This window comes from Amphibalanus amphitrite, unplaced genomic scaffold (genome assembly GCF_019059575.1).
Source record: "Amphibalanus amphitrite isolate SeventyFive unplaced genomic scaffold, NRLGWU_Aamphi_draft 002108F_arrow, whole genome shotgun sequence".
Lineage (NCBI taxonomy): Eukaryota > Metazoa > Arthropoda > Thecostraca > Balanomorpha > Balanidae > Amphibalanus > Amphibalanus amphitrite.
In genome coordinates, this window is record NW_024883601.1 from 50,542 (window position 1) to 62,179 (window position 11,638).

The window sequence follows — 11,638 nt, forward strand, 5'->3', positions numbered from 1 at the left end:
AAAAATAAAATAAAAAGTTAAAAAGCTGAAAAGGGGGCCTCCTGAAAATAAAGTGGCCGAAATCCGATGAGTTTTTTTTAACCTACCCACTTAGTTATTTCTCGTTCGTTCATTTATTTCATAATTCGTTTATTCATGTTGAGCTGTTGCCTGAACAGCTAGATAAGCTCAATAGACGCAGTTTTTTTTTTGGGGGGGGCCCAACAAGTGGGAAGATGGGGCCTCCAACAGGTGGGATTGTGGGGGCCTCCTGGTTTCTAATGGCCCCTCCCTTGGAGATTTTCTGGATCCGCCCCTGGTGAGAGCCCGGTTCAAGCCCCGGTGCGGGCGGCCACATTTAGCTCCTACGTGTAATGGCGTGCGTGTCTGTGGCAGGGGCCGCACAGTAGCCAGGTAACGTGAGTGAGCGGAGAGGGCCGTGTCCAGTCGTGAGGGCACGTTAAACGTTCGGACAAAATTCTGCCATACAGCTGGAATTGCGCGATCGGGTGGTGGGGTCAGGGTCAGCACAATAAGCTATGCTTAGTGCGGGCTCTGATTCCTCAAATCCACCCATTCAACCATTCGGACTAAATTTATTAAAAAATAAAAAAATCGTTTGCAGTCCATCCAAAGTTTAATTGTCGCAGAGTTGACGTCCAATTCTCTTGCATCCGGAACCTGGGTCACACCGTCCTTGATCATCCCCACCGCGCGGTAGCGGATCGGTAGTTTGTGCCTTTTCACTTTTGGTAATATGCGGTTTCTCCACGTTGCCTGTCTGGACAAGAGTGGCCTCCCGCGCCCACCACCGGCCGCGGTCGGGTTAGCCGCTTGGTTCACGTGATCGTGTGACCAGCAAGATGTCCGTGGTGCCATAGCCGGTAAAATTGCAGTTGTTCAGCACTCGGGAGGGACAACATAACATGCGGCACCAACCGCGCATCAATTTCGGGGCACCCTGTATATGAAAACAGTGGTGACGTCATACTGTCGAACATGTATTGCAATGTAACTTATAACTATCATGTACGGAACTGCTTACTCGATTATAAGCTCGGCAACAGTGAAAAACTAAGTGTCACCCAAATTCGTTGACACTTGTCCCAATGTCCCATTGCACGGACATTTGGGTGCCTGCTGCCACCAGTGACGTCATCATAATGTGTTCATTTTTAAGAAGTTTCACCCAAATTCGTTGACACTTGTCCCAATGCACGGACATTTGGGTGCCTGCTGCCACCAGTGACGTCATCATAATATGTTCATTTTTCAGAAATAATTTCCAGCTACTTACCGTGCACAATTTGAAATCGGTTATTTTTTTCGGTAAGAAACTCTTCAGTCTTCGCCAGACACTGAAGCTGCCAAAACTCACGTGAGAGCTTCGATATTGAACTTTGGGCCAGCGTCCTTTAAAAAAAAAAAACGAACTATAGTGAGTTTTCCAGTTCTTTTACATTGGCTTCTAACTCTTTTTCGCGTTTTCGCCTTTCTCGCGCCTTCCGCTTACTCGCCTTAACCCTCGCCCATGTAGGGGGGGGGGGTTGGTGCAACCCCCCCCTGAGGTTTTTCGGAAATAGTGCAAAAACGGCGGCGCGCAGCGCCGCCAAATTTTGGGTACCTTATGGGGCAAACCTTGCGCATCTTTTGATAAAAAAAATTTGACCGGGTCATGTCAGGTCACGGAGTTATGACGTCACAAAGGGAACAGCCTCCGGCCGGATTTTCACAAACTGAGTGCCAACGCCCGAGGTTTCCTGCCGGTGGTACGGACATCGGTTGATGGATCGTGATGAAACTTCCCATGCATGTTGGGGCAAGTATTGGCTATCATATGGTATAAGAAACTTGACCGGGTCAGGTCAGGTCACGGAGCTATGACGTCACAAGAGGAACAGCGTCCGGTACTATTTTTGAAAAGCGTCCGAACCACTATTTTGCTAATTCTTGTCACCTCAATGGGAATATGCAGCAATATTAGCTTCTATAGGGAGCAAATGGACCTTCCAAATCCAAAAATACAATCAGATTTCAAAAATTTAAATTTTGATTTTTCGAATTTCTGTCGCCGACTGTGACCTTGCCGACTTCCGGCGCTCCCAACGCGCCATTTTTAGAGCTAGGGAAACGAAATACATACCAAACGATAGAGAATTGATCAAGGAACACGATAGTGAAGGTTTCAAGTCGATATCACCCACCGTTTTGCCGCAATCGCCGCGGAAAGTTGAAAAAAGTCTATTTTTCCGAAAATTTGACCTTTGACCGGTCAAAAGTAGGTCAAATGTTGACCTAGGACCAAAAAATATACCACCAATCGCGAGATCTCGGCGAGAGCAATCCGTTGGTCTTTTCCGCTAAGCTCTACGACGCTCCGTTTTCAAACGCCAAGGGGGGGGGGGTCGCACCAACCCCCCCCCCCCCTGCATGGGCGAAGGTGGCAGATCGCCGTTTACGGGCGAGGGTTAATACATATTACTCTTGCATTTGACAGCAGCATTTCTATCAACAGGCCTAGTTCGCTAGCCCCATGGTATTGGCTCTGCCTTTGTTTTGCCCTAGGTATGTATTTCCTCTTTAATTTCATTAACCACATCAGCGCACTCGAGTAAGCTGAGGTTCAATCTCCATACACCTGGTCCCCGCTTGTCCCCAAATACGTTTACTGAGAACGTTATGATACTGTGATCGCTTCTTGGGCCGGGTTCAATGTCAATTTTTTTCCACATGATGAGCATCTATAAACACGCTGCTTACAAGGAAGTAATATATTCTGGATTGTTGCAATGGATGACACTTCCTCCACGTATATCGACACAAATTTGGGTTCGCTTCGCGCCAGACATCTTTCAGATCAAATTCTCGCATTAGTTCACTCACAGCCTGAGCGGTGGTAGATGCCTGAGTGAATTTTTTTTGACTGGAATCAGGCATTGATAAATGTATGATTAAATCTCCGCAAACAATAAGCGGGTGCGTTATCTGTAGGGATCGTATGTGCTTGCCTAGTTCTTTATAAAAAGTTTACTTGGCAATGTCCTTACGTCGGCGCGTATACTCCGACAACTGCCATTGTTGCGTTATTAATGTTTAACCCGCGCCCCGTTGGGCTCTGCCGAGCAACGCGCCCCGTTGGGGGGGGGGGGCATTTTGCCCCCCCCCCCCCCCTAAGATCTCGAGAACCACGCAACCTAGCGACAAGCGGCAAACATTGTTGGATAGCCCTATCAGGGAACTACCTTGTGACCCAATTTTACTGACCTAGGTCAAACCGATGACGTCACAGGTCAGGTCAAAGGTCCAATTTTCACCGTTTACAGGCATTTCAAGAAATGCGTTGTAAAATCGAGTAAAATGCATTTCATTGAAAAGCATTGATGGGGAAATGTTCTTCAAACACATATTTTGCTATTTGAGGTCACTGATACCAGGTCAGGTCACAGAGGTCAGGTCACGGGGGGTCACAATATGAAAGTGTCGTGTGATACATGTTTTATGGTCCATTTTACATGACGAATGCGATTATGTGGGTCAGGCAGCCTTTGGGGCCAGCTTAGGTCACGTTTTGGTCAAGGTCAGGTCAAATTAGGTCAAATTTCAAAGTTAATATTTTTGCATAAAATGGGTATCGAATCAATGCAGCTCGTCACGGGGAGTTCAATGGTGGTCTTTGTTTTGCCGTACGTGGTCTAGAATCGCTAAAAAAATTGAGTTCAAAAATTTGACGTCATCATTTTTGAACAGTTTTTTTCGCTATAACTTGGCCAAAAAACGAAATATCGATCTAAAATTTGGTATGTATATAGAAGAGCACAGGGACTATCACATATTTTCCGGTTTTTTCGAAATTCGGAAAAAAAAAAATTGGATTTTTTTAGTTTTTCTGAAAAAAAATCAATTTCTTGATTTTTTATGGTCAAAAACCCAAAATTTTGAAAATCCGAGATAGCAGTTTTGTAGCCGTTTTTTGTCTACTAGACCATATAAAGAACTTTGAAATTGCTTGATAACTGTAGGTTTGGTGAGCGTTTCAAGATTGCATGTTTTTTGCTCATTTTTGCTCGAACATGACCTCAGTTTGACCTCAATAACTCCTGACCTAAGGTGACCTAAGACTTGAAATTTGGTGTGAAGGTGTCAAATTGATGCCCGGGAAGGAACTGAAAATTTGGCGGCGCTGCGCGCCGCCGTTTTCTTGCTATTTAGGAAAAACCACAGGGGGGCCAAAATGCCCCCCCCCCAACGGGGCGAGGGTTAACTGAACCGAAACTGTTCTGCGCTCCTGGGCCTCGTTTCATAAAGCTCTGCCGTAACTTACACCTTTCCGTAATTCACACCCTTTCAAACTACGGAGCGCAAATGAAGCCGTTTCACAAAGCCACAACTGGAATTGTTTACACCTCCGTAACTAAGCACATTTGCGTAGTTACCGTAATTGTATTGACATTGTATTGACAATTGCTGACAACTCCACATCACTCATTGTGGCTATTCTGTGTCACAAGTCAAAAGATAAAACGATCAACGGGAAATATGGTTGAGGGGTAAAAACAGGCACACAGTCAAACAACACTCATACGTCAGAAAATGCTAACCCCGTCCACCCTCCCCACCCCTATTGCACACCACCGACTTGACTGCTCGCTTAAAGCGTGCCGGGTTCAGCTCCAATGTGCTCGCAGGCAGTTCGTTCAGGAGTGATGCGGCACGGTAGGTAAAAGACCGCTGGCCGGCGGCTGTACGCATGAGTGGAGGCCGCAGCCGCCGGTCCTGCCGGGTACCACGATCACAGCGCTGACGTGAGTCCACAAATGTCACAAACTGGGATGAGATGTCCGTGGGCTCCCCGCACACAATCGCCTTCTGAGCCACAGTCATGGTGGACACGTCACACATCAGTCGAGGGGAGATAAAACCAAGCTCCTCCCGCGCGCGAGACACATGGTCATACTTCCGCAGGCCAGTGACGACTCTGGTGGCGAAGTTAACCACGCTCATCAGTCTAGCGTCATTCTTGGAAGTGCCACAGCCATAAATCGCAATACAGTACCTCACGCGCGAGAGGACCAGGCCGTCAACCACCGTGCGCATCACATGCCGCGGGAGGAGATGCCTCAGGTGGCGGAGACCGATCAGGAGGCCAACACACTGACGGACAACAGCACTGACGTGGTCGTCCCAAGTCAGGTGACGGTCGAAAAGCACGCCAAGGTTTTTAACGGACGGGCTCTCCTGAACGGTCTCCCCACCGACCCGTACGCTGACAGGGGATAGGCCGCGGGTGTTCTGACGAGTGCCAAGGAGTAGGATTTCGGTTTTGGATGCATTTAGCTTGAGTCCATGGGCATGGAACCATGATGACAGGGCTTGGAGAGTGGTTTCCATGCGATGGATAAGGGAAGGAAGGTTTCGTTTGGAGTCGGATATCAGGATTTGGGTATCGTCAGCGTACTGGGTCACATGAGCGTCCGGCGCGTGAAGGCTGAGGTCGTTGGAGAGGATGGTGAACAGGAGAGGACCTAAGGATGAGCCTTGGAAGACTCCCATGGTGTTAGGAAGGGGAGATGAGACCACCCTGTCACCGGAGGAGGTAGCGATGGAGACGGATTGAGTATGGCCGGAGAGATAGGCGGAAAACCAGGTAGGATCAATGTTGTACTGCTGAAGTTTGGTAAGGAGCAGAGGATGGGGTATAACGTCAAAACACTTACTGAGGTCCAAAAGGCATAGGAGTGACAGCTGACTGCGGTCCATGTTGTGAAGGATGCGGTTAGTGACAGTGAGAAGGGCGGTCTCGGTGGAATGATTGGGACGGAAGCCGTGTTGGGAAGTGGAGAGGAGGTGATTGTCGGACATGTAGGCAAACAGCTGCCGCTGCACCACACGCTCGACAATCTTGGCCATGACAGGAACGATGGAAATAGGACGGTAAATTTATCAAGCGTCCTACAAATTACAATTTCATGTCAACACTGATTTTTTACGAGAAATTATAAAGCAATTATGTTGAATTTAAATCTAAAAAAAAAAGTTATTTATGAAAAAAATATTGATATTGATGACCATCCTTTATCAAATCAATATATTGAAAACAGCAGAAAGCCAGCTAAGCAGAAGTGCTTAACTACGTAAGTAGCGCGGCGCGGCGAATAAACAAAATTCCGATAGTGGCCAGCAAAAAGCGACTGGTACAGAAGATCTACAGTTTCTTTGTCTCATTTTGGTTGTTCTTTCTTCCTCACCGGGCTCAACATTATAAAATATATCAAAAATTAGCTTCGAATCTTCACATTAATTCAAATTCACGTAACATTTTCGTGCGTAGTTTACACCACTGATATCAAGAACTTGATAAAATATTTGGTGTTAATTACGCCGTTTTATGAAACCCAAATGGCATCAATTGGTATACATTCTTGGACGATACCGCGAAAACGAAATATTTCTATCGAGAGTTTTCAAAGGATTTCATGCACGAGGCCTTGGCCGAGTGCATGAAATTCTTTGAAAACTCGAGATAGAAATATTTCGTCGCGGTAGAGTCCTAGATATTATTTCCTGTATGTTTCTTAATATCGCTCGTTATCTGCTTAAAAAAGGCCGAAATATGCATAAATAAAATACAGTAACATTAACTACACGTTAGGTACTGAAATACTGGCAGTTCTAATTACTGAACAGTGCAGCAAAGCTTACAAATTTTCTTTAAAACAGAAGCCCTCGATGAAATCAAGCTATCCAAGAAAACCATCCAAGAAAACGTCTCGCGCAAAGTTTCTTGGATGGCTGGATTGCATTGCAAGACTGCATCAAACATACAGGAATCCGGAATCGAGCATTTGCCGTAAATGAAGCTCCGTAATTTCGATGGCGTGAACTACTCCGGTCTCCGGCTATGTGAAACGGAATTGGCATCAAATACGCCAAATCTGGCATAATTGACGGAACGCTGTAAGTAATTCCTTTTATGAAACGAGGCCCTGGTCTCGTCGATATCCTAATAGTTCCCCTTTATATTGCCTTGGAGTCATTATACAGGTACCGCGGGCGTTACCTGAACCATGAGAAAAGAATACATCCCCGCCTATCCCCGCCCCATTCTGCTGTCCATCTTTTTTCTACGCCTTCTGTTGAGTGAGTTTCTTGCAAAACAATTATATAATCTGGGTACTTTACGTGCATGTGTCGGAATACAGCCCGCCTCTTTTTGTTATCCCGCAGTCCTCTCCAGACTCCAGACTCCAGATGTATTCGAATGAGGTCCACACAAAGCGGTGGCTTTTCGCTCAGTCACGTCATACGGTAAAACAAAATGGAAAGTATGACACACGCACACAATCACATCAATCACATATCCATGACCACAATTATACAAACACATCGAAACTGACCATCAGCGACTCGGACACATCTGTGCTACATTCAGCAGCCTATAGCGACATAGTAGCCCGCCTCAACATAGCCTTAAATGCCGGCATGCCGGGCTCTATGCGCATGTCATTCATCAGCGACACACCTCGGTAACAAAGACGTCGTCTCCCAGACTCTGTGCGAATAGCGGGGAGGGTGAACGAATCGGCTCGTCTCGTTTGGTGCTGGTGCCGCTGGCAGGCTCTGGGTCCGATGGTCTGTCTTAAATACTCGGGCTGACCGGACACAATCACACGCTCGACGGCATATACTGCGTGGTACGATGCCAGCTGTTTAGCTGTGAACCACCCCAGCTGCCGTATAGCTCCGGACACATGGTCGTTCTTCCTTTTACCGGTCACGACCCGTGTGCAAAAGTTCACAATCTTCTGCACACGGTGGAGCTGCGTATCCGTACAGGAGCCGTACACTGACATACAGTAGCGCACAATCGATAGAACAAGTGCTTGAACGATACATTTTAGTGCAGTCCTAGGTATCACATGGCGTGCGTGGTTCAGGGCGATTAGAATTCCGGTGCATTTGCGTGACATGTCATCAATATGCGACTCGAACGTAAGATGGCGATCGATTGACACTCCGAGGTTCTTGACTACCTTGGCATCAGGCACTACCGTCCCACAGAAACTGAGCGTGACCGGCGGCAGCCCACGAAGCATCGCCTGTGTTCCCATCACGAGCATCTGTGTCTTTTTAGCATTCAGACTCATCCCATTTTGACAAAACCAACTATACACATCAGCCAGTGCACCCTCCATTTGCGAGACAAGCTGCTGCATCTGACCCTTCTTCCCCGTTACCTCTTACGTTAAAGCTCACTATAGAAACCTGTCCAGGCATTGGCAAGATACAGGTTCATGCAATCCGCATCTGAGTGATAAACGCGTGCCCATCTTACGAAGCAGCTCGCTGCGGTCATTCCCTAGTCCCGCCCTTTTCTCGCACGCAGACTGTCAAGCACAGAAACCGATTAGGACGTTGACCATTTAAAGGTAGTGTGCCACCTTTGAAAGATTTCCCATTTTATTTTTCCTGTGATAAGAAGCTTCTGTTTTTACCTAATATCGCAAAAAAAATCAAAAATGGGCCTGGAATAGTGCCTTTTTCGCCTAAAAGTTTATCGGTTTTTCGATATGTATAACAACTGGAGTGGGCTGACCTGCAAACAGGCGTCGGCAACAATCGCGAATGCGGCGCACATGTGACAATAAGCAAAGGTCATTATAGAGTTACGACGTACGGGAATGAGTTATCAGCTGTCTAATCGTAGACAACACAATGTCGAGCCTTAAACTGTAAGCCTGTATTTACGGAGCGAGCGAAGCGAGCGTAGTCTTTCCTTAGATTAACGGAAATTTCTGAGTATGAGCGGCCGGCCGGCCGCCGGCCGTGGTCACGCTTTTGCGAGGCTTATATCTCAGCAACCACTTGACCGATTTACACGCGGTAATTTTTGTAGGGTAGCTTCATTCCTTCTACCAAGTATTGGCCTATTCCCGATGCATGTGGGTGACCCCTTATGCACGTGCCACGTGCAAAACGAAGAGGTGTCAGTTTTGTAATTGTTGCAATATCTCGGTAACTACTTGGCCGATTGCGCTGAAAGTTGGCATGTAGGTGGGCACCCACTAGGCACTGCATATACATGTGCCAGAGTTGGGGTGCTGCTGCACGTGCGCACGTGCAGGGGTCGTTTCCAGAGCTCGGGAACGGCTGGACCGATTGCGCTCAAATTTGGTACACGGCTAGGGACCGGTTAGTAGGGTGCCGTGCACAAGTCAGTTGGGACCCATTTTGCACGTGCGCACGTGCAGGGTGCCGCTTCCAGATCTCGAGAACGGCTGGGCCGATTGTGCCCACATTTGGCACATCGCTAGAGACCAGTTAGTAGGGTGCCGTGCACAAGTCAGTTGGAGGTACCCCTCGCAGTTTCGCACGTGCAAGGCCCACCCTCTCGCTCGCTCCGTTAGTCGCCCCAAAAGGCGTTATACAGGCGTTGTACTGGTGGTATTGTTTCTTTTATTTGGCTGTCGAACATTATTTATGGTTTGAAATATGATTTTATGTAAAATAATTGATATGAAAAAGCCGTCTCTTAAGTTATGACCCCATTTCACCACACGCAAGTGGCAGAAATGACAATGATCAGCTGACGCATTTTTCTTGGCCGAAGTCAGAGCGCGCGGCCCGACGCACCACCACCGCACCACAAAGTATGAGCAGAAGCCGCGCCCAAAGCCAGGGCCCCGGTAACGTGAGGTAGCCGAGTCGGGGCAGCGTGCGCTGACCCAAGCCGGGGCCGCAGCTTTGGGCGCGGTCTACCGCATCCCCGCGGGCAGCCCCGGGCTATCACATGACAGCGGGAGGACGCGCGGCCCCGGCTTGGGTCAGCGCACGCTGCCCCGACTCGGCTACCTCACGTTACCGGGACCCTGGCTTTGGGCGCGGTCTACCGCACCACCTAACAGGCGTGTTCGAAACCGCAGGAGATGATGATGAACGGGTTTATCGAAACTTGATTGGATGAGCATATCGGTAATAGCGATTTCAGTGTGTGCATTTATTGTTCATAGTGGTGTGAAATGTGGTTGGGGTACGACCGACAACCCGTCGGGGCGAATTTCGCACTGGGGTACTCAAAATTTGAAGAATTTAAGACGTTTCTATGAGTTTTGAAGGTATGGATAAGTTCTAAAAATCCGGTTCTCCTTATCTCGGCCATTAACTCCATACGGTCCAGGAAAGCTGGCACACTACCTTTAACGAAAATGCAAGAAAACAATCAAACATACGACATACACCACCATTAACAAGCAAACAGTCGTCCCTACAGCTACCGAGCGCTGCTAACGCGCTCGGCACGCGGCCACGTGAAAAATTAAGAACACTTCTTTGTAGGTTACCAAATTACTCCAGCATACAGCGCATCACAGGCTTACCTAACTCCCACTTTCAGGAAGCGTCTAACTGATACAGCTCCCGGATAAACACCCACCCACCAGACCCCTTGTCTTCCCATCCCCCTCCTCAATCGACAATACTTGTATAGGTACACAGTTATCATCTATCTCGGTCCAAAAACTCACCGACCAATGCACAGTGGCCCTTTTTCAGGATTAGCACGCATAAATTCAATTTTTTTTCTCTCCTCTTGAGTAAAAAGCAGTCTAATCGTGTGCAAAACATTCCAAACTATCCGATGGTGCCATTTTTACCTCCTAAAAAAGAATTATCTTTGGTAAAACTGACCGCAAAATCGAAGTTTGTCGAGAGGCGCGCGGACACCACCGGCGGACCCTAAAAAGTAGGGTGAGATGAACATCAATTTGTAAGGCTTTCGGTGAGAAAATATTAAAAATTAGTGGCATGGCTGTGAAGCTGAGTTTACGTAGAAGCCCTAGAAACCACAATTTTCATTGTATAAACTTAAATAGACCACTTTTGCCGAATATTGTGGACACAATAACAGGACAATTATTAACTGGAGATGGCGGCCTACATATTAAGCTTTATGTTAAGTAGCACACTCTGGAACATGTCGTATTATACATCGTTCGAATCGCCGATCTCTTCTGACCATGTCCACCAAAGGGCATCGCGCCATTTTGCGCCATTTTGCTTCTACGGTGGATAACGTGAGCCAGTTCAGTCCGCGAGCGGCTGTGGCTCCTGTTCGATACGACTAAGCTCATTGACCTGGGTCGAAGCTGGTGTCACCTGGTGTGCGCCTAAATGTGGCTTGACTTTTGCCATAAGATGTGCTTATTGAAATGTCATGTAGGCATAACGCTGTGCTCAAGAAAAACTGTCCGATTTCGGATTTCTTGTCGCGTTTGATGTCCAAGCCGCACAAGTGCCGTGGTCGGCTTAAGATCTAACGTCAAAAGCGCCTATGTGTTTGTATTGTTCGCGTCGCGCTGACCTTAGTTGCTGCCCGGCCGGGGCCGATAACGGTGGCTGGCAACAGCTGTAGATGCGGTCACGTGACGCCCTGGGGCGTCCTGGCGGTCAGTGCAGCGCAGTCGGCTGGCGGGCTCGCCACACTTGCGTTCGGAGCGGCCTGGGCCGGCCGGCGGGCGAGCCGTGCGAACGTGCGCCAAATCTTGGGCCGAGCGGCCTGTCGCTGTTGGACCGAATCTCCTTGGGCAGTTCGTTTCTTTGCATTGGCAGGGAATACGTCCTTGATCATGCGGTGATGTCTTGCACCACTTTCAGGTAATGTGGG